This window comes from Anser cygnoides, chromosome 16, assembly GCF_040182565.1.
Source record: "Anser cygnoides isolate HZ-2024a breed goose chromosome 16, Taihu_goose_T2T_genome, whole genome shotgun sequence".
Classification (NCBI taxonomy): domain Eukaryota; kingdom Metazoa; phylum Chordata; class Aves; order Anseriformes; family Anatidae; genus Anser; species Anser cygnoides.
This window is the reverse complement of record NC_089888.1, coordinates 3,197,810-3,219,610: the sequence shown is the minus strand read 5'-3', so window position 1 is coordinate 3,219,610 and position 21,801 is coordinate 3,197,810. Positions and strand designations below refer to the sequence as shown.

Genomic DNA, 21,801 nt, shown 5'->3' with positions numbered 1-21,801 from the left:
GTGTGAATGCAACACTTGCCCACGCATACCTCACTGCAAGCTTTCAGTCCTTCCAGCGCAGAGCTCTTCCTCTTACTTGAAGGCACTGCCTGGCCCAGCTGGCTTGTATCACCACGGACATGGCATTTAATTACACTTGGCTGCTTCTCTATGAAATCCTGAAGAAATGGGAAACAATATCCTCCACCCTTTTAACACAAAAATGTAATACCATCTTGTAAAGCAGGAGCAGTCGCTTTGTCTGCTTTTACACTGCTGCTGCTCAAGTGCACAGCTGACATGGGCGGTGTGGACGTCTCAGCTTCACTGTAAACTGACGTTACAAAAAGGAATGATTATGAATGTATGGCCTGGAAGATCTGCTTCAAGATCTGCAGAGGTACAGACTCCTCACTTGTGAGTAACATCGGCATCTTGGATGCACCGTTTCGTCCTCCTTCATCCCAACAAAGTGCAGCAAGAAGATGGACACGCCGTACTTTGCCACTGCATCAGCTTCAGTCACATTAAAGGCTGAACCAGTTAGCCTGGAGTTTCTTTATTCCTTTCTTTGCTTGTCCTTTCTCCTGTCTTTGGAAGCTATTTATCAGGAAAGATATGTCTACCACAACTGCAATGCAGCTTTCAGCCTCAGGCACTCAAACACATTATAATTAATAAGGAGGTCTGATTGCTCTGCAACTCGTCACTGCTCCCTAACTATGTAATCTCCAACGAAAGCATTCTCGTACTATTTTTTTCTCACAGATATCTCAGGATTGAGCAGTATCTGCACTAGGTCACATAGGTCCATGGTTAGTCTCCCTGCCAGAGACAAACCTGCAAGGGCAGAATCCCAGAGCCAGAGCTACAAGGGAGGTTTGTAAAACTGCAGGGAAAGATGCTACAGCCAGGTGAAGGCCCACATGCACAACTGGTATAAATCGGTTTGCACCTGCAAAGAAATACCCTTTGTGTTTTGAAGTGACCCAGTCTAGCTTTGTTTGAGTCTCATTTCTAAGGCTTTTTTTTATTTTTTTCTAAATACCATTTAGCAGGGGGAAAATAAAGCAGTTCATTATGTTAGCAGCTCCACAGCCAATCTTAAATGCCAGAGGCGCTGATCAGATTAAAAAAGAAATCACATTTCATAGCTGATGTCTGGAAGGAACAAAGACTCCAGTCCTGATTTTGATTGAATACAGGATGATATCTCTTGCTCATTGTATATATTACAACTGCAAAGAAGGAGACTGTTTATCATAGCATGCTTCAGTGCTTTTTAATATACTGTTTATCATATAGAGCTCACTGGCATCCGCAAAGCACCCTTACAGATTTCACTTCGTATCTTAGTAAGTTTTCACGGACTTTGGGAGACGAATACTTGTTGTTCCCATGCTGCCACTCTTACTCCTTTCATATGCAGTCAAAACCAGCTCCTCACCAAAGCAAGAGCGATGTCCTTTACCAAACAACCACAGTCAGTTCAGTGAAAGACAAACGCAGGTCATTGTGCACCACCTCTTCTGGTGGCTGCTGTCGCTGCTACAAAACCAGAGAGCACTTTGAGCAGTGCCGAGCAGTAGAGGCACCAATGATTCAGACACATCTTTTTTTGCAAAAAAATAGGGTACTTTGCTGTGCCTGGGAAAGGAGAAAAACATTGCAGCTAACTGGTAGAAATCCCCCTCCCCTTGCCCTAGGGTGGTATGATCTCTGCATGTTCGGTCACAGAAGAGAACAATTACAAGAAAATATTTTAAAATAGGAAATTTGCCTATCTGGAACAAAAGTTTTCATGGGAGTGGCTGAGTGGTGCTGACAGTCACATGAAACTTGTCAAAGAGCTGCCCTGACTCAGGGGTGCAGGAGTGGCCAAGGTGCAAGGACACCCATACCAGTGCTAGCACCACGGCGAGCCTGCACCCAGTGGGGAGCCCGATCAGACCGCTGACCTTCACTTTACTTACATGAATCTGTAAATTTGCACTTAGCGCATTAGAAATGCACTTTGCAGATGTATATAGCATATTTACGGTGCTGCACTGAATGACAGTCCTGCATTTCATCCTCAGTGGCCTCTCTTCTCTTCTCTGGGCCACCCACTCATTCTACCACCAGCGATTTTACCTCCGGATCTGGTGCCAGGACAGCTCTCAGACATCAGCCCCCACTGATTTCCCTTGTTATCAGCTGATTCCTGTGGAAGAAGGGCTGGTTTCTGCTGGAAAAGCTCTCAGCACCAAGCTTGAGAAAGAACAGGGCTAACTGTGAGTGGGAACTTCACACCCGTGGTGAACAGGAAAGTCAAAGCTACTCATAGGTGAACACTAAAACAGAAATCGCGGAGGGCTGTCTCTGCTTCACCCATCGTTCTGGAAGGCAAACGCAAAATTAGTGAACCTCTGTACAGGGAGACAAAGGCAGAAAAGTTTTCTGAAGGGAGATCTCATTTTGGCCCCAGCTGAAACTCTTGCCAGCCCCAAAAGCTACCCATTTTTCAATGCTCGGCTTTAAGGAAGATTTAAGCTGCTATATCAGCTTAAGGTGTAGGATAAAAGGGACAAAGAATTCCAACTGTCATCAGAAAGCGTGGGAGAAATAAATATACAATGCGAATTCTATTTGCTTTCTGTGTCTTCACGTACATCATGTCATCAAAAGGATTTGCAGACTTTTTCCAGAGAGAAGACAGTTGTGTTAGCAACACCATCATATAGCGAAAAACACTGGAAAAGGAAAAGGGGAAAAAAAAAAACAACATTCTGCTCCCATCTGATTTTCACATATTCACAAATCAGTCAAAAGCTTTTCTCTTCAACCAAAATCTCACTTCTACTTGTTTACAACAATTCCTCCCCCCGTGCTATTCGTTTTCCTTACAGATTGCCTCGGGGCTCAGGGTCTGCCATGTTTTATAACCAGCTCTCCAGGAGGCACCATAGGGTTTGCAGATCGGTTGTCTTGCTCACCACGAAAAGGCTGTTTGATGTAGGAGGGGGCTGTGAATCACAGCAAGACTTTGATGAGCCCAAAAGACTTCCTTAGCGGCTGGCACCAGAGTAATGGAGAATGAGGAGCTATAGGACTGAAACGAAATACTGAATCGGATAGGATGGGAAAGAGGTTTTGTTGGGGTAACAAACAATAAACCTGAAGATCTTGAATATTTATTTGAAATGGAGCCTGTTTCTTGGGAGGGATAAACTGGAGCTTCTCAGGAAGCTGTTCAATTGTGCAAAGACAGAGAAACACAGACTGGGACAATGGTCAAAATGACCTGGAGGGGAAAGAGGGATGCTCTGAACCCAGTGCAGGGGGATGAAGGCAGGGTACGGGTACAATCCCACTCACCTGCTCAGTGAAGCATTCCCTCACCCAGCATCACGGTAAAGCAGGGAAGCAGAGTTAAGTTTGTTTACATCGCCCAGCAAATGCCTGCTCCCAAAATTGCTGTTTCTTTTGGGTCAGAGTTCCATTTTTTTCACTTCACCAGGTGTTGTTACACCCCATGGATGTTTAAATTGAGGATAATTTATGTTTCTGTTCATAGCGAATATCTGCTCTATAAAATGAATCGAGTCAATTTTACATTTTTACTCTTTGTGAGCAGAAATATTTCTGGCTTACTGGTGTTATGGACAGATTTACTCCTACCTTTATTTTCTTTAATATGGCTGTTACTTTAAACAGATTTAAATACTGAGACTAACAGTATACAGGTTTCACATAAATCTGTTCACTGGTCAAGGCACAAAAGAGAAAATTTATCAATTAAATTAAGTGTTAGCTTCTATCATACTATTCCACCAGCAATAATGAATTGCAATCTACAATACAATTCAATTCTAACCATAAATATTCATAGCTACAAGTCCTTATTTTCCTTTAAACTCTTCTGTGCTACTAGAATATGTACTGTTTCAGAAGTCAAACACTGAGAGCTCATCATAACCAGATATACCCAGAAAAACTGTGATGCAGAAAAGTGGATTTAATCTCAAATAAATCATGAAGTGGGGTGGAAGCAATACCATATACTGTGAGTTAATGCATGAAATTTATGTAGATACATAGCAAGCAAATTTGAGACAGCCAAAACTGGGATTGCACAGCCAGGGTGAGGTGAAGAAACAGATTTACAGCTAGATATTCTAGCTCCATCATGGGGATCATAAGCAGCCATGTGCGGATCTAAATTTTGCATCTCATCTAAGAGCTGACTGGGGCAGACTCCACTCAGTTTCAGTGCTCACAACAAGAGGAGAGGGAAAGGAAGAAAGGGTGTCTTATAAACCCTGTGACAAACGGGAAGACAAAGGTAATTCAGTTACTCTGCACAATGATGTTACCAAAAACGATGAAGAACTTAACTAGATAATTGCTTATCCTTTATTTTCATTGTCGATCCAAACCTAATAGAATTATTTGTGCAGGTGATGTCTCAGTTCTGATTCACTGAGGGAGCAGCACTTCTTGTCCCTTAAGAACTGCTAATTCAACATGGCAGGTTTGTGGCAGCTGGTGCTGAGAAGAGCAGCAGTTATTATATGGGGTTTCCCACTTCCCCTTGTATTCATTATTTTAGTAAACAGCACGTCTAGTCCTCTTTTCTATCTCATAATTGTCACGCACAAACCAATATCATGGCACCTGGGACATCCTCAGGATGGACAGATCATCCTGATCACCCCACCCTTGCAGACCCTACAAAGCTGTCAAAGCACCAGTGCAACTCAGAAGCCACTTGAGCCTAAAGGCCAGGGCACGGATCATAGCAGACTCTCAACAGCGCCCAAAGGAAATGATTCCCAAACACAGACAGGATGCAAAATATCCGCTAGCAATCAGGGCTGTGGGATGCCTCTTCTCACAAACTCCTCCATTCCTGCTGTCTGCGGGTGCTGGAATAAACTTGCTCAGATATCGCGCTGGAGGTTGGAGACAGAGCAGCGGGAAGGGAGGAGGTGTGGGGGTGGATGAAGGGGAAGGATTTTTTTCTCTTTGCAAACATCCAGTTTCACCACTGACAAGTCTGACAGATAGAAACCAATTAAAACCAAAAAAGCCCTGCTTGAATGTGCGGTGAACTTCCTCAGTTCTCACCACCCCTTTGTACAAGTTGCTGGGTGCTGACGCAGGGCAAGCGAGCTACAGCAGCCTCGCCTCCCCAGTGCCACCTCTTGCTTACACGGGGACTCTGCCGAGGTCCTTGTCAGCTAATGGGGTAACGTGGTCACAGCCCCTCTGCTTGCACACCTGGTGGGAGCATGCGTCAGTAACTCTGCTGTCCACAGCAGCTGGAACGGGGCTGCAGAAAGGCTGCTTGCAGCCTCTTGCTCCCATTTTCGCTTGGGACGCTAATGAAGCATCTCCGAAGGATATAAGCTATTCCAGCTTGATACTGAGCAAGGAAGGCACCAAAGACAAGGATCAGCCTATTAAAACGGGTCATTTGACTTCAAAATTTCATTTTCTAGCACGTGATCAAAAGGATCCAAGTGACAATGTCTATGTCAGAAAGGCAGGCCCGGCCAGTTTGTCACCAGTGAGTCTTGACATCAGAGCAGAAGACGGGTCCTTTCCCTTCCAGTGTCAAGTCTGAATTTAAACACACATATTCCTGGCAATCCACATCAAAGATACTGAAGAGCTCATAAATGCAGTATTACCACTACCAACAGCAACACAGAAAGAAGCCACTAGCTTGGCCCACAACAGAGATCGCACCTCAGTGAAGCAGTCTGAAGCACAGGAGGCTTCTTCTCTCCCTCCCATGGCATTGTCAGAAGCTCTTAGGGTTTACTTGGGGTTTGTTCAGGGATGCTCACCTGGGCCTCTGAGGATGTCGCTCACTCATCCTTGCTCACATGTGAGTCCATGAGAGATCTCATGCTGTGACACCTTTCAAAAGGTCTCCCCCTTAATGAGAACCACTTCTTCTCTGCAAGGAGCCACCGTGGCCTGGTGGCTGCAGCCAACATCCATCACCCCGGGGCAGAGCTGCACTGTTACCATGCCCCCGCCTTGCTGCAGTACAAAACTCATTAATACAACCTGCATTCATCACTGCCCGTTACATGTAGGGTTGACATTTTGAAACGCCCAGCAAATCACACCGCAAGGTCCCCTAACCCCAGCTTACTCATTCCTTCCCTTTAAAAGGATCTGCAGAGTAATGACTGACACAAGGTCTTATTCACCAACGTCTCTTCATCTGCACTCACCAATTTTTATCCCGTTGCCTTCCTCACAGGGCTTTCAGAAAGCCAAACTGATTTTATTGAATGTGACAGGAGATGACAGTGCCTTATAATAATTGCTTATTTTTTCCATCCTGAAAACTATATAATGTAGCAACCTCAAGCTCACTGATGAGCAAAAGGATACCTTCCTAAGTCACGGGCTGTAATGTCAGCAGCTATAGCTCTACTTCCACTCATTATGTCCCACATACAGTGGATGACCCAGGAGGTTAGCACTGACATTCAAATTATGTTATGATTCAATTATTCCCCTTATGGGCAACAAAGGAGAAATTAGGATAGCAGCAAAAACACACTGGAGTGCATCTCCCCGCCGAAGATGTCCTCCTAAGACAGGGAATGAGGAAAGTGGCTTGCTCTAACTTGTTATTCTGATTTATTCCTGGAGATGGGCTGTTAACTAATGGATAATGCCAACAGGGGAATCTCCTCCATGGCCAAGGAATAGCCTGCCTTTGTGAGACTCCAAGTTACCATTGCTGAAAAGTTATCTGAGGCCAAAGAGAAAAATTCCGCCTACAACATCTGCCTCTCTACGATGGGCATCACTTACCAGCACTGCAGGTAACAGAGGAGCTGGTTCCCTATGTGTGTGAGTTGTGTGCCCAATTACAACTGCAGGTGTTGATCAGGCACTTAGCTGCACAGCAGCTCCCAGGAATTTCTGCAGTCCATGCTCTAAGCACAGCATAAATTGCTGGAAATTTTGTTAGAAGAAAGAAAGTCAGGCAGTGGAGACTAGAGCCAGAGCAGGAAGCATTATCACTCACGAGCTCTGCCTTCTGCATCAAACCACTGGTACTGAGCTGTCAGTATCATAAAAGAACGCTCACATACTTCTTTTCTTTCATCCCCATCATTCTCCAGTGACTCTCAGCTTGCTCCAGCCATTTTTTTCCTCCAACAGTAACGAAACGTATGCTATTTTCACTATCCTTTAGTTTGCAGCACATTCTACTACATTCTTGGAACCTGACACAGGGAGTGGGCTGCTGTCATTTGAAAGCAAGAAATGGTTATGGGGTCTACAGCCAGTCCTCAGGCTCAGTTCCCTGGCACAGTGCAGCCAAAATACCACAAAGGAGGAACTACAATTGTATAAGGAACACAGAAATCCTTCCTGCAACCTGTGGCAGTAAGCTCCAAGGAGACCATCAGACACTTTCACACGTGCACACACTGCAACAAGTCCCATGGTGTGTACGCATACAGGCAGACATTCTGTGGTATCATGGTACAGGTTTTACACGTTATTCAATAAATATGTGTGGTTCTTGCAAATGCACACAGCAGATTGCCTTTCTGACTCGTGGCCCACGCCAGAGCTTTAGGCTCTTGGTGCTGCCCAACTTAGCATTCTTTGCTTGAGATGGTGGACTTTCACCTCGATTTCAGAAAGCTGAGCTGTGATGTGTTCTTCTCACGACAGTATTCTGCATCTGTCTGACAAGAGTAAACCAGAGCAGAAGAGATGTAAAAAGTTCCTGAAAGTTCAGCTGATTCTAGATGCACTCATCCAGCAAGGCATTTTATGATGCTGCATGTGAAGGACACTGTGTGAAATTAATTGTACTATATATTTAGTTAGCCCTCTGTCTCTTTTTCAGGTCTGCTACACACGTATTTCCTTTCTTTCTGTTCAACTATTCGACGTTATTCTCTTTCAACTCCATTTCTCATTTAGCATTGTAGCTAATTCTGTGGCTGGCTTTTTACTTAGGAAAGTGGAACTGATGCAATTTGTACAGGAAACAAAACCTCTTTGTGCTGCAATGTGTATCTCTACTGGTAGTCACCAGACGCAGACTCTTTCTGCCTCTCCCTGTACATACCAAACAGCTAAAACTACAGACTGCGCTGTATGAAGGAGGACTGCTGCCTACCTTAGGTCTATGCAAACCCCACCTCCTTGGCAGTATTTTAAAACCAGAAGCCGGTATCAGTAGTCTTCTATCAAAGTAAGTACAGCAGAGTCAACACCTTTGGATAAAGAATATGTCTGATTAATTTTCAGTTAAACACCACACAGGGTGAAGCCGTGTTAATCTGACTGTTTGGGCACTGTATCCATGTTTGATTTATATTTGTTAGGTTCCTATTCCTGTGCTGGAGGGATTACTATTGTCAATACTCATTTTTCATCGGCACTGTCGTTTCTTTCAGCAGACAGAAAGACACCTTGGCATTAGCAGAAACAGAAAGAAGCAATAGCATTAACAGAAATGTAACAGATCCATAACCTGCTCTAGAAACTATTGGCAGCAGAAGAAGCAGAGGTGGAATAATCCAATGAGCATTGGCTAATTAAGGGGTTTGGATGAGCAAGCTAGGCGGCTGATCAGATGATGTATGCTCTGCAGTCATGGATAATAATGCATTAACTTCAACCATCACGGCAAGCCGTGGTTAGCAAGCACATCCAAGCATCCATTACAGTGTCCCTGGAAGCAGCCCAACCTGCAGCCGTCACCGTTGGATGATGGTGACATTGAAAGCAGACAGCAATATGCTGTCTAATGAACCGACAGCAAGAACATGGCACCAGTGCAGCTTTGTTTTGTGTCCACGGTGACAAAGAGTTCTGCTCCCCTCCAAGTTCCCACTCTGAAAAATTCACTTTAATGGGACCTTGCCTGTTTCTCCCTCCTTTTAGTTGTGCTAGACTTTCTTTGTGATGTAGATACTGCCATAACAACCAGCTGAAGCAATTTTCAGTGAGATGGGATCTAAAGCCAAGCTTCCAAAGTTAGAAACGGAGAAGAGAGATTTTGAATTACCTTTCCCAGAATCTTAACTTTGATGTGCACAGGTACACAAGTGTACTTGTCAGTGAAAAAGAGAAGTAAGTCAAGGTAGCAGTACATTAAGTTGTATTAATGCTCTCTTTTCTTTGCCAATAAGAATTAAAGCTTCAGGGCAAAGGTCTGTGCTTCACCTGATTTTATTACGTGTCCAGGATTTAATTGTGAGCATCCTTTATCAGCTCTGTTCATTCTCTTCATCAGACTGCAGACACACACATAAGAACACGAATTAGTTTCCCCCTGTTATTTCAGCTATTCTTTACAAAGCACCAGTTTTCAGGGCAGCATCAATGGTTGCTGAGATGCCAGAGACCTGCTTAAATGAAGCTGGACAAAAACGTCCATCTAGTTAAAAAATTCCATATTGTAGCCATATTAAATAAGAGGATGTTGTGGCTGAAAGAACGAGTCCTAACATCAGGGTGTAGTACAGTGAGGATTTAAGCACAGAAGGAAAGGATCTGCTACTGAGAAGTGTGTCTGGGGAAATGATCGCCTATTTTATTTACCCACTTTTGCCTACAGATCTTTATTTTTGCCTATTTATCACAGTGAGCTCCATTATGTATCTCCTTAGCCTCCGTGTTTTGCTGTCTATACACTATCCATTTGCTCTGTTGTGTTTTTTTTTTCCTCCCTCTCTGTGGCCTTACAATCCACTTTCTGGAGTTCCCATCATGGGCTGGAAACAAATGATAGCGACAACAAGATTTTGTAACACACAATTATGTAATGAGCTCCTTTCCCTGCACCATTTCAAGTATATTAATTCAGAAGTGAAGCCTCAAAATAGCACTACTGCTACAAGTTCATACTGAAAACCAAGGCCAGAGACACAAGGAGTCTTTACTAATGACTTCCCATAAGTGTCAGCAAGGATAGCCTAAACTCTATGCGGTATAAACATTATTGTGAGAGACCAGCTTGTCATTTTGGGTCAGAGCCAGCTGAACTCAAAGGATGATTTCCTATCACCACTGAGAGGCACAGGGCATGAACCACCTCTCTAGGAAGCCTGTTTTGTTGTGTGAGCACCATCATGGTACAGAAATTTTTCCTGATATCTAGTCTGAACCTCCCCTGGCACAGCTTTGTGCCATTCCCATGTGTCCTATCCTAAATAATCTAAAAGATTTCTTAGTTGGTGGGTTTCCAGTTATGCTAGCAGCAATATGTTATAGAAAGTTCTCACGTAATATTCTTTCCTGGCTATGGTTTTGTCCCTGGATGATAAATTGTTTTCAGATAGATTCACACGATACAATTCTATTATAGATGCTCTGTACATGTTTCATGATGGCTGTTGCTACTTTAAACTCCTTCAAGAAGTGCATTTTCCATTAAGTGTATTGATTTATATATTTCAAAAGCCATACATTTAAAGGAAAACGACAAGAGAAGTTCACTTTTTAAAAATAATAAAAGAAGAAAAAGAAGCAGAAAATAATAGAAAATTACAGAACTTGAAGAATGTTGGAGTGATTTTCTGAGAAAGGAAGAGAGAAAACCTGTTCCAGAGCAAGCTCGGGTAGGTGGGAGCAATCACCCCTGTATGAAATTAGCCAGTGTTTTATTTATATTAATGATCTGTCAGAGATTTGTCTATTCAGTTGAAACCTGGTTTCTGCTCAGCCCTTGGAAAACTGACTGTGGCACTTGCACAACCTAATTGGCACAGAAAAATGTTCACCTTGGTCATGCAAGAGATGTTGCCAGCTGGACTACAGTATACTTGGTCTTGGCTCACCTGATAATCAGAGACTCCTACACGTTGAGAGGATCCTGACCTCCTTACACTGCACTTCCACCATGCTCTGCCAGCTTCAGGGCTTGGCTATTTCAGTTATTCTAAATGTTGGACGTTCAAACAGTTCCTCGGCTGCTGCTGTTTTATTGGAGTGCTGGAAACTAAACTGCACAGCTCTGGTACAGGAGGGATCAAGCCCTGCACTGTTAAGACGCTCACATCTTAGTTTGTGCATCAGTAATCTGCACTTGCATTTTTCATGCTGGAATGATCGTGTGCGTAGAAACAAAAGTAAGCATAAAACCCCGGGCACTCGACATCTAGAGAATCCAGTTTGGGTCAACACTATGGTACAAGGCATGTAATGTATAAAATCTCCTGGATCCTAGTTAGAAAAGGCTGTCCCTACTGTTTCCTCCATTTCATGTATATCTTTGGTTTTCACAGCCTCTTCCTTCTCAATGACACAAATGGTTTCTGTCATTTCTTGTTGACAATCTGACTGTAATAAAGCCTTTCATTCTGTTATTAATCTCTCGTATGGAACAATGCTACCAGACTTACCAAGCCTGTTTCGAGAGCCTTTGAAAGCAATTCTCTTGTTGAATCTGGTCCCATAGACCAGGCTTCAAATGTGAGAGCAAAATGTCAAGCTCCTGTTAATATGCATAGAGGCTTACTGCAAATGATATATACTAATGTTAGCTATGTGGTTACCAACGGCTATTATATCAATGGCACCTGCAGCTACTTCAGCTTCAGTTATATTTATTAAATAGCACAGGCACAAAGCCAAAAAGATTAATTGATTGCTGAATACTGTGGAAGACTTGCTTCATTTCACAAAGGTCCTTGGATGTAATTATAAAGAGGCAGGTTGGCTGTAGTGGCAGATTGCAGCAGGGCAATGGGCTGCCCTTTGCAATTTCTCTCATCTGTTAGTCCTGTCTCCCTGGGTTCTTGCCTCTCCCAGATTTGTACTGACATCTGCAGCAGGAGCTGTTCAACCCCTGAGCTTTCTGCCATTCACCTTCTTCTTCTGACATGAATTGGTTGAATTAGACAAATCTGGGGGAGGGTGGAGAGCAGGGAAGCAATTAGCAATTGACCCGCTACAGCGATGAAACCATTTAAACTTAAGCAGCTGTGTGGAGGTGGCTGGAAGGAGATTGGTTTGTTTGTTTTATTGGTTGCTGTTGGTTTTTTAATACAGCTCTTTCTCATTGCTCCATTTTGGAAGGAAGATAAAGGTGAAGTGGGATATTCTTTTATTTCTGTGGTTCTGCTTTTTTTAAGCATTTCAACAATGACAACTTATATGATATACAGTAAGGACAGAGATGTGCAAAATGATATAAATGTGAAGAGAGGTCAAGCAAAAGTGTTCTTTGGAGGAAATGAAATCTCTCTGGGTTCTTGTATCTTTTTTTCAGCATCTTTGCTTGAGTCTTTTGGCTAAATGGCTGGGTCTCCTGGCACTGGTTCTCTTCCCCACTACTGGGGAGGGTGTTTTTCTAGGAGTAGATTGTTTCTTGGCTCTGTTCAGTGTAAAATTAGCGTCTCTCTCAGAGATGAAAGCACTGCTGTTGGCTTTGGGAAGCAGAGACTTGAAATACATATAAGCTGTGGAAATATGATGTATCTTTCCTGGCACACCTAGTTAATAAGAAGGACTAAAAGAATTCTGATGCTATGGACATCTACTTGCTATAGGAGTTATTGCTTGCCAGCGCTATTTAGATTACAATAGCGTCTAAAGACAACTGCAAAGCCTGAGTGCCTCTGGGTTTGATGTTGCTCTAAGCTGGACAGTCCCTTGCCTACATTTGGAACATCTGCATTCCCTTGTCCCCGAGATATAGAGATCCAGGAGCATCAGATCAAACTTTCATTTTATTTTCATCACTACGACAGGCAGGTGGTTTTTCTGCCACGGTCTGAAGATAAGTCAATTTTTATCTGAAGTGTCAGCACAACTTTTATTGAGATTTCACAATGAATATCCTATTGTTCAGTCAGTGTCATTGTTTCTAGAGAAGGAGTGATTGTCAGTGCTGCTGTGGACTGGCATTTTCTCTGGATTTGAATTGAGTGAAAAGTCTAAATTAACAGTTTGCTACAAAAACGGAGAGATTGCAGCAGCTGTCATAAATCTGTCTCTGTGAAAAGCAAAGTGAGGTTTGCTGCTGATTTGCAGATGGTAGATCTGGGTCTCAGACCAGTGTACGGTACGCCAAATGGAGCTACACTGAGGTCCAGTGAATTAAACAGCTGTAACTGCATTGGTAAGGGGATACGAATCCTCTACTGCAATCCTAAAATAAGCAGCCAAACCATTTCCACCTTGCTATTTCTTATGGCTCATGGTTTGGCTTTATTCTTAGGAGAAAGAACAGGATGAAAGATGACTGTTTGTGTAGCTCTAAGAGGATGCTTGGAACAACTTTCCAGATGCAGTGAATCACATTTTACTGGCTCCTCTGTCAGAATATCGAGGCAGATGGGGGAGAAATCCCCCACTGTAGAGGGATATAATGGTGCCATAAGAATAATGACTTGCAATGATCTGCAAGACTGAGCAGAAAGCTGACAAAACCAAGGGATCTTTTACTATGAGCACCCTGGGGAGCCAGGGGTAATGCAGACCTGTCCCAGACAGAGATATGGTGTGGGGACTAAATGCAGTGGGACGTGTCAAAATGGAAGACAGGCAAGACCAATGCAGCACCCAAATTTCCAGATAGAGTTGTGCCCTGCTAGAACTTTATGCCTAGAGGAAAAGGCAATATCGGATTGAAGAAGCCATTGACAAAGCCTGGAAAACAAAAGTCAGGTGATATGTCCATGTTTTTCTACCAGGCCTACAACATAGGTACATTTTGCTCTTCTTGCCTGCAACACAAGTTTATTTCCTCTGAATGAGGAGAAAAAGAGCAAAAAGACAGAAGTGCTGTTCTACTGTTGTAGCCCATCTCATAAAACATCACATCTGATGTGGTAGCTGAGAGTGAAACTGGGTCACTCTGCTACTGCAAGTGGCTTTAATTAAACTTCTTGGCGGGATCCACGAAGACGCTGTGCTCGCACCTCTTATTTAATCTTGTTTGGGCGACTGCCTAAGGCCACAAGATCTCTCCTTTCTTTCCTCTGCTGCCTTCCTTCGTGCCCTCTGACCCAGGCAGTCCATTTCCATGTAAAAGAAGTAAAAAGAGAAGAAGTTTATTGAGCTTGCTGGTAGAGGGCTGGGTTGGTGATATTTGGGGCTTCCCTTCTGAAAGCCCTTCTTCCCTTGATGCCATCCTCACAGACGGCAGCGAAAGAGGGTGGCACAGAAGCAAGCAGCTACCCGGTTGATACCAGCAGGTGCCAATATCAGTCCTGCAGGCCGCAGACAGCCTCTATACATTGCCTTCAGAGATTTTGGTAGAGAATGAGCGCTCTTAAACAAGCCCTTTGCAAGGTTTTCCAGGGTGATACATCCTGGTATGAAATAACTGAGCTGTGTCACGGTGCCTTCTACATCACGTTGTATTAGATTAAGCTCAGCTGCAGGACAGTGCTTTACACAGCATCACAGTGCATTAACTTGAATTTGTACTTGGTGTGTGTGCATCATATGGTAATGGTTTGCTGTCAGCAAAGGTTGTTTGGAAGAGGAAGACTATTAATACAGACATAATGAAAACAGAGAGAGTGGGAATAATTACATTTCCTAGTTCTTGTTATAGGTCTACTGGGGCTCAGGGAATGGCGTGCACAGCCTGAACATGGCAAGAAAGGATCAATTAGGGGAATTCAGATCGGTGGAAATGAAGTGCTTCAGAAGTTGGGACTGGATGAACAACTTTTCTTTTTAAGTTAGGAAGGGCCCTAACTTTCTCCATGCAACGACATGCCACTGAGTAAATAACTATTCATGGCGATGCTCTTTGGAAATAACCTTATTGAGAAGCTCTGTTCCTGCTAACAGACAAGCTTTTATTGGGATAATAGGAAGAACACGGTGTTTCTTGGTAAAGTTCTAAAGTTTCAACCACCTTATTTCTCCTGTGTCTGCTATGCTCCTCATCAGAGGAACAAAACTTGATTTAGCGCTCCATCATTGTCTGTGAGTCACCTGTGATTTAGCCATCACTGATATTGAGAGATATCAAGCATAAATGGACACGGAGTAAAAGCCAATGTACAGTTGATATTTTTTTCAGAGCTAATAATTTGTAATACTGAAAACAAGGCACAGCTGATTTTAAAGTGATCTCACTTGGAGAAGCAGTGAAAAACTGTTAAACTCTGTCTTCTGCAGATCTATATTCAACATGTATATATTCAGAAGACTCTGGAGGAACTGAGAAAATAGAACAGCTTTTTAGGATGCTACTTGTCAAGGGAGTCTTGTGGTAAGGATATTATAGTATGAGTTAGAACAATATGCTTTAGTCCCTGTCTGCAAGAAATGCTCCCTGAGACCTTTAATATCTCATTTGTTTTCCTGCTGTCTTCAAAATAAATGAAATAGAATTAAGATTTTTCTTATTTTCTGATCTCCGAAGGGTACTATAATGATAAATGCATTCCTGCCTCTAAGGCACCAAACTAACGCCATGACTACAGCCATATTACAACCAAGACAGATGTTACATGCTTTGGCCCATCACTCACCCAAGGGGCACCAAGTCAATTTGCACCCTGTAAATGGAAGTGACAGTCGCACGATAAATTGCAGGGCTGTGGGAGATATGGATCTGTCATGTGCTTTCACCCCCACCACCCAGCCTCTGACCACAAATTCATTTATTTCATCCTTCCCCATCTTCACAAGCTCCGACCTGCCAGCATTTGACAACTGCATCTCAGCTTTGATGAGAAATATTTAGGAAACTGCTTTGTGATAGCTGCAGGAAGAGCACTATTCTAATTCAGCAGTGCTCAGATATCAGCATAGCAGGGTGGGAAGTGTCTCCTGTCTTCTCTTTAACTCTATCTAAATTATTGCTTTGCATCTAAGGAATATTCAAATGAAAGCCCTGCAGTCATCAACAACCAATTTCATTTCTAGCGTAACGGAATAAGTTACCATGCATTGTCAATAAACGGAGGGAGAACGTAATAGGTTAGAGAGAAATGTTTAAATGGAACTCAAGGAGCCTCGAATGGAATAATACAGCACAAAAAGATCATTGTGTCTGCCCCCATCAGCCGCTATTTGTAGCAGCACAGCATCAGCCCTGCTACCCCAAGGCACCTGTCAGGATCAATGACATCCCTAATTAATCCAACCAAGACCAAAGCAAAGGAAAGAAATCTCTGCATTCAATATTTTCTTTGAACGTTGTGTGTGCCACAGAAATGAACTCTGGGGAAGGGAGCACAGGGAGGCATTTTGGTACCCAGACGTCTGTCTGCACTCCCTCTAACTCTGCACTACCCTTCCAACTGCCTTGCGAGCCCCACACGTGTAAAATGACTGATATTGGAGATAGTTTTCTGCCCCATAGAGGGCATATTCATGTCTCTATATATATCTCAGGCTTTCAGGTTCTAGTCATTGAGGAGTCTGAATAGTTACAAATATTTTACCAGCACTTTGGTAAGGCTCCACCAAGTTTGGGGTGCTATAACCTTCTCGTGAGGTTACTTGTTTGTGTGTTCTCAGTACCCAGCCTCTGCTTCAGTCTCACGGAAACAATCTAATGAAATATATTAATCTCTCAGTCCCTAGCTTTTGTTTTTATTTATCTCCTTTACTTTGCACATCACACGAGAAGTGAGGCCCCCAGAGGCTGAAATTTAATTTGGGTGGATCGTGCACCTAAACAGAGCTGATAAGCCAGAGTACTGGCAACACTACCAGCCTGGAGACAATGCTGCAGATGGCTGCACAACCTCAGGTAGCCCAGATTGTTATTAAACATGATCCCAGAGCAGTTAATTCTTTAGGAACTAGAAGTTTATCAGGCTCTATATTGACATTCCAATCTCCAGCAGTTGACAGAACAAGCATAAATTCATCTTCTGGCTGACTGGGCAACCCTCTGCTCCTCTCATGTTGACAGATCTCAGCTGAAGCACATTTTCAGTTTTCTTGGCAGATAAGTCAAGGATTTTTGCCATCTGAGCTGTCTCAGTCCAAATTAATTCACTGCCACATACATACATGCCCAGCTCAGGTCACTGGGCACGTTATCTCTGTGCTGGGGAGCACATGCTAACCGACGGGTAAGAGGGGACGGTTCATAACCCAGGGGACCCTACCACACACCTCCAAAATGAAAATGTGGTTCCCATCCTGTCCAGCTGTGGGCACTGAAATCAAAGAGTTTTATTCAGTTTTGTTTATGAATATGTATTATACACTGACACACGTGTACATACGCAGGTGGTTGTTTTTGTGTGTGTGTTTGCCTACATCCACCCAAATCAACCTGAGGAGCAAACAGAGTAGTATATCAAAGTGATTGGATTGTAAGAAAATACTGTAAAGTACACAAAGTGTATTTGAAAAGAAAATAAAAATAAAGTAACAGAAAACATTCACTCAACAGATCTGGATTCCCCCAATACCCTTCACTATTCCCAAGGGACTTTTTCATATGATATTTGGAGTTGCTGATGATTTCGGATGGTTTCCTTGCAGGACCATGAAGGCTATGGATGGGCTCCGTGCTCCTGAGCCATGGTGTGAATGGTGCAGTCGAGACCTTTCAGGTTGCTCATATGGCTACAGACAAAAAACAGAATACCAAGGGTACATGGTAAATTGGAAATGGTCTGAGGGGCTTGAGGAGCTTCTCCGCTTTTAAACGTGATAATAACATCTTGCCAGAAGTAGCACCCTGTGCTTGGTTTAACAACACTGTCTCAAAGAACCTCTTGCTACTGCCACTTCACACCTAGTTTTCACATTGTACTGGGTCACTGTATGAAGCACGGCTCTCTTAGGCTCTTTGGTTTTCTGCAGTTTCTAAATAGTACACAGAGAGGTATATCTCACCAGAGAGAGCTCGCACAGAGGGGCAGACGGAGTTTCTCCTCTAGGGAACTGTCTGCGGTGTTTCTGCTGCGTTCACTGGAGCTCTGTGCATGTTCTTGATAAATTACTGTCAGGGAACATACAAGGCAGGCATCAAACACTTCTCATCTTAATGGAAAGAACTTTAGAAAGCTGTGAATATTAGCTAGTCACACAAGTGAAAAGGGCAGCGACTTTATCAGCGAACCCATTAATTATTATCACAGTCATTGTTTCTCCACTCTTCTAAGGAAACACTGCATAACACTACGATAAAATCAAAATGCATGATAAAAGCAATCTCCAGGCATGTATTTACTAAGTTTTTAAATTTGTATAGATCTGCCACCTACAACAAACAAAGTCCTTGTCTGCACCTCATTTCAATAAAACCCACACGATATGCAGAGTGATACCCATCCTGCACTACACGGGTGTCTGGCAACCACTTAGGCTGGTTCCATTTCTAAACACTTGGTGGTTGCAACAGCTTCATCTGCAGGACACTTGGCTGGCTGCTTGATTGTTTGTTTTTTTAACTTGTCATCCTGGTGAGATGAGGACGATCCCACCCTGCTACCACCATCTGTCTGAGGCTCCAAGACGCAGTTGTCCACTCCGCTTCTGACAGCACAGATTTGTGCAACTTGGTCAATTTGCATCTTTCCAGGGCTTTACTCTTCTAACCTTCCTCTCACCAGGACCTGAGCTCCAAGGCAGCACTCGTCTCTGGGCAGTATGCTCCCGGCATTACTCTCTGCTTTTGTTCTCGTCTTTATGGTTAGCGCTGTGATCTTTGGTGCTTCCTGCAGATCTGGCACATCCGAGTCCAGCTGTCCTCTGAGAAGGGCTCTGGGGGTAGTTTTGGATGCCTCTAGGGAAAAGCAAAATAACTGACCTTTGCATTACTTGTTACTTGCACTGCATTCTCCATTAAGTCCCACAGTAATAGGCACAGCACAAATATTTGCTGAGGGGCAGGACCCGCACAAAACAGTTTGCAAGCTAAAGGCAGGTGGTAGATAGGAAGAGGGAATGCTCCTTATCTTCATTTTGTGAAGGAGAACTGAGGTTGGGAAACAGGGTCTATTATCTCATGTGAATTTGAGAATTAAGCTCACTCCTAAAATATTTCTCAAATCCTAGCCAAGGGTCTTATTCAAAACCCATTTGCTGAGCTGTGGTTGTGAAAGGATAATTGAAACACTGCTGTTTTGTTAACTTCATCATTCTGGACCCCACTCTGTTACCTTTCCCCACATCGGACAACATTTAGCTCTGTAAATCATCTCATTTAAACCCAGGCAGCCCTATGCAAAGAGCAAATCACTAATCAGCTAGAGAGCAAAGACAGAATGTGGCCTTTAGAAGGGGATGGAATGAAAATGGGAAAACACAGGATCTCTAGAGAGTTTAAAGTGTCTGTCAAACACACACCAAAGCTCCAGTTAAGTGGGCTGTGGAAAGTTTAATCGGGTGGCATTATCCCAAACTGAATTCATTTGCTACTGTATAATGTTAATGAACCTCGGCTGCTCTTGCTGAAAATAGGGTATGAATGTGCATTATTTTGAGTGCATGCATTAGCCACCACTAGTTGCTTAATTAGTTTTTCAGAGGCTCTGTCTGAATGGAAATGTTATGGAATAATAAGTGATAATGGACTCTCATTTTATTTAGTGCTCTTTCCTAATTTATGGGACATTAAAAGAATGGTAAAAAGAAATAATTTCTTCTCGTCACAGGTGTCCATGTTGTGGGCAAAAAGAGGTACGTATGTTTTCCACAACAACCCAAAACTCTCAGACCCAGGCAAGTTCGGCGTAAAGAACTCCCTTTTCAAGGGACAATTTGCCTGCCAAAGAGGAGTGTATTTTTCATAAAGCTTTTGGAACCTGCCAGCCTTGCTGTAACCCACTTGACTGATGCTCCAATTCTCTTTAAAGAGCAGATCTGCATCTCAACGACTTCAGATGCAAGGAAACGGTGAAATTCCAGGAACTGAGAGCCATCAGGGCACTGGCAAACGCGCTGACATCCATGAAAAGAAACGGATCGGGAGCTACCCAGCATGCTTGCACGGTGAAAGAGGGCTGATTGATGGAAGCACAGTAAGACCAGGGTTTTAAACAAAGACAGCGTCAAATTTCCTGTAGAAAATGGGAATCGTTCTTGAAAGCAGTGGTTTTACTAGCAAAGATCTTTCAACTTTTTGAAGCCAGATTATGTAGCTGTGCTCGCAAAAGCTGAGACAACCATCTACCTGAAACAGGAAACCCAGCTTCTTACCACGGAGCTATCTCCCAGCAAAGGCACTGAATAACACAGTTCTTCTTCCCTGACTCTGGTAGGGAAGCCCATTATGTTGTTTATATCCGCAGGACAGGGAGAGATCCCCCTTAGGTGGGCAAGCAGTGAATTCCCACCATCATCTTTCTCCTGGCCCTTGCCAAAGGCTCTGTGTTGCTTTGGGGTTTGCTGAGCAGGGAGCAAGGAGCGGTGAGCAAGTGCTGTTTTCTTTTCCAAAACGCCAGCCATGCTCTGCAGCCAACATCTGAGGGTGGAAGCCAAGCGAGAAATCTGAGCAGAGGCTGTGACGGCATGGCCTGGAGTACAGGGACCCTGTGTGCAACGGGGCCTCTCCATGCATGGGAGCAGTGCTGGGCTGATCTTGGTCACTTCAGAAAATGGTTTCACTAGACGAGTTCAAAATGCAGATGCCCATATGCTGTCTTTAACCTAGTTTGTAGTTGTTTCTGCTCTCCTCAGAAAATCAGAAGCGCAAGCTACGCTCATGTAAAGGTTTGTCTGGATATCCACACGTTCCACTTTTACTCAGCCACACTTAAGCCACTTGTTTAGCTAGATCAGGACAGCTTTGTGCACCAGGCAGGCATTAAAGAGACCCCAGGGCTCTGCTGAGCTCTGGCAGGAGGGCTGAGCTTCAGCTTTTAGCCATGCATGTGGCATGGAGGGTTTCACTTGAAACTCTGACAGGAAATCATCCATTCTCTGTGCTCCTTCTGTTAGGATTTTACAGGGTAGGGTGGGGTTGTCTTCATTGCCTTGATGAAAAAGTTCAAATTTAATTTTTTTAATATGATTTTTTTGGTATTTTCCAGAAAAAAAACAGTCCCCACGCTGTGTCTCAGACTCATGAAAAGCTGGATGGTACCTTGAAAATAACACAACGATCATCAGCTTCCACTAACATGGCTTATGCCTTGATAATAAATGGCTTAGTAAAATGGCAGCAGTCATTTCTGTTTGTACGAACCACTTCTCTGCATAAGAGATGCTTAAGAACATTCTCATGACAGAAATATGTGAAATGCAGATCCATCCCTTCTGGTATGTTGTTGCTGTCCTGTTCACGTCCATTTCCTTCACCCTCATATAAAACCTCTTTTACCTTCCCTTCCTTTGCCATCACTTTCTTATTATGAACCCCTTGTGAAGCAAACTGTGTTTTCACTGAACACATACCAAAAAATGTAAATGTCTATGTTTATTCTCCACAATTGTGCCTCTACATAATTGTGCCATAATTGAGCCAGCCTTGCTTTTGCCTGTAAGAGATCCATTTGCAAACAAAGGCTCTCTGTGTCTTAGCTATTTTCTTTGGCTTTATTGCTTTGAATAAAATGTAAACACCAAAGTCTCTGTGTGGTTGTGCATTTCACTGTATCTCATTTCCATATGTCAGATTTGTTAGCTAGTCATACTCTGTGATTTATGGCATCAGAAAAAAATTGAGACTAATCTGTCAGCCCTGTCACTGAAAAACTGACATGTTATAATGTCTAGAGAATTGCCCTTAATCAAACAATTAGTTAAATTGCAGTGTATTTAATTATTGGTAAACTTACTGGATACTGCAGTACAGAACAGTCAAAACTCCTTCAGAAATCATTTTCCTTGTAAAGTTGGTTCCATGTGTCAGGATAATATTTGCCATTTCAAGCTTCTCACCCTAGTTTAGTAGAGTCTTTA

The 21,801-nt window shown here is 43.3% G+C and overlaps 1 long non-coding RNA gene across 2 annotated transcripts in view; it reads right to left on the bottom strand.

The window, feature by feature from the left end:
* The window catches only part of LOC106040788 (uncharacterized), an 88,840-nt gene that overhangs the window by 39,348 nt on the left and 27,691 nt on the right, over positions 1-21,801 (bottom strand). The window contains exon 5 of one of the 2 annotated variants that reach the window (XR_010825323.1): positions 14,517-18,682. The exons of the other annotated variant lie outside the window; for it this stretch is intronic. This is a non-coding gene — a long non-coding RNA (uncharacterized lncRNA). Of the gene's footprint in view, positions 1-14,516; positions 18,683-21,801 lie in introns of those variants that run through there. 2 annotated transcript variants of the gene reach the window in all.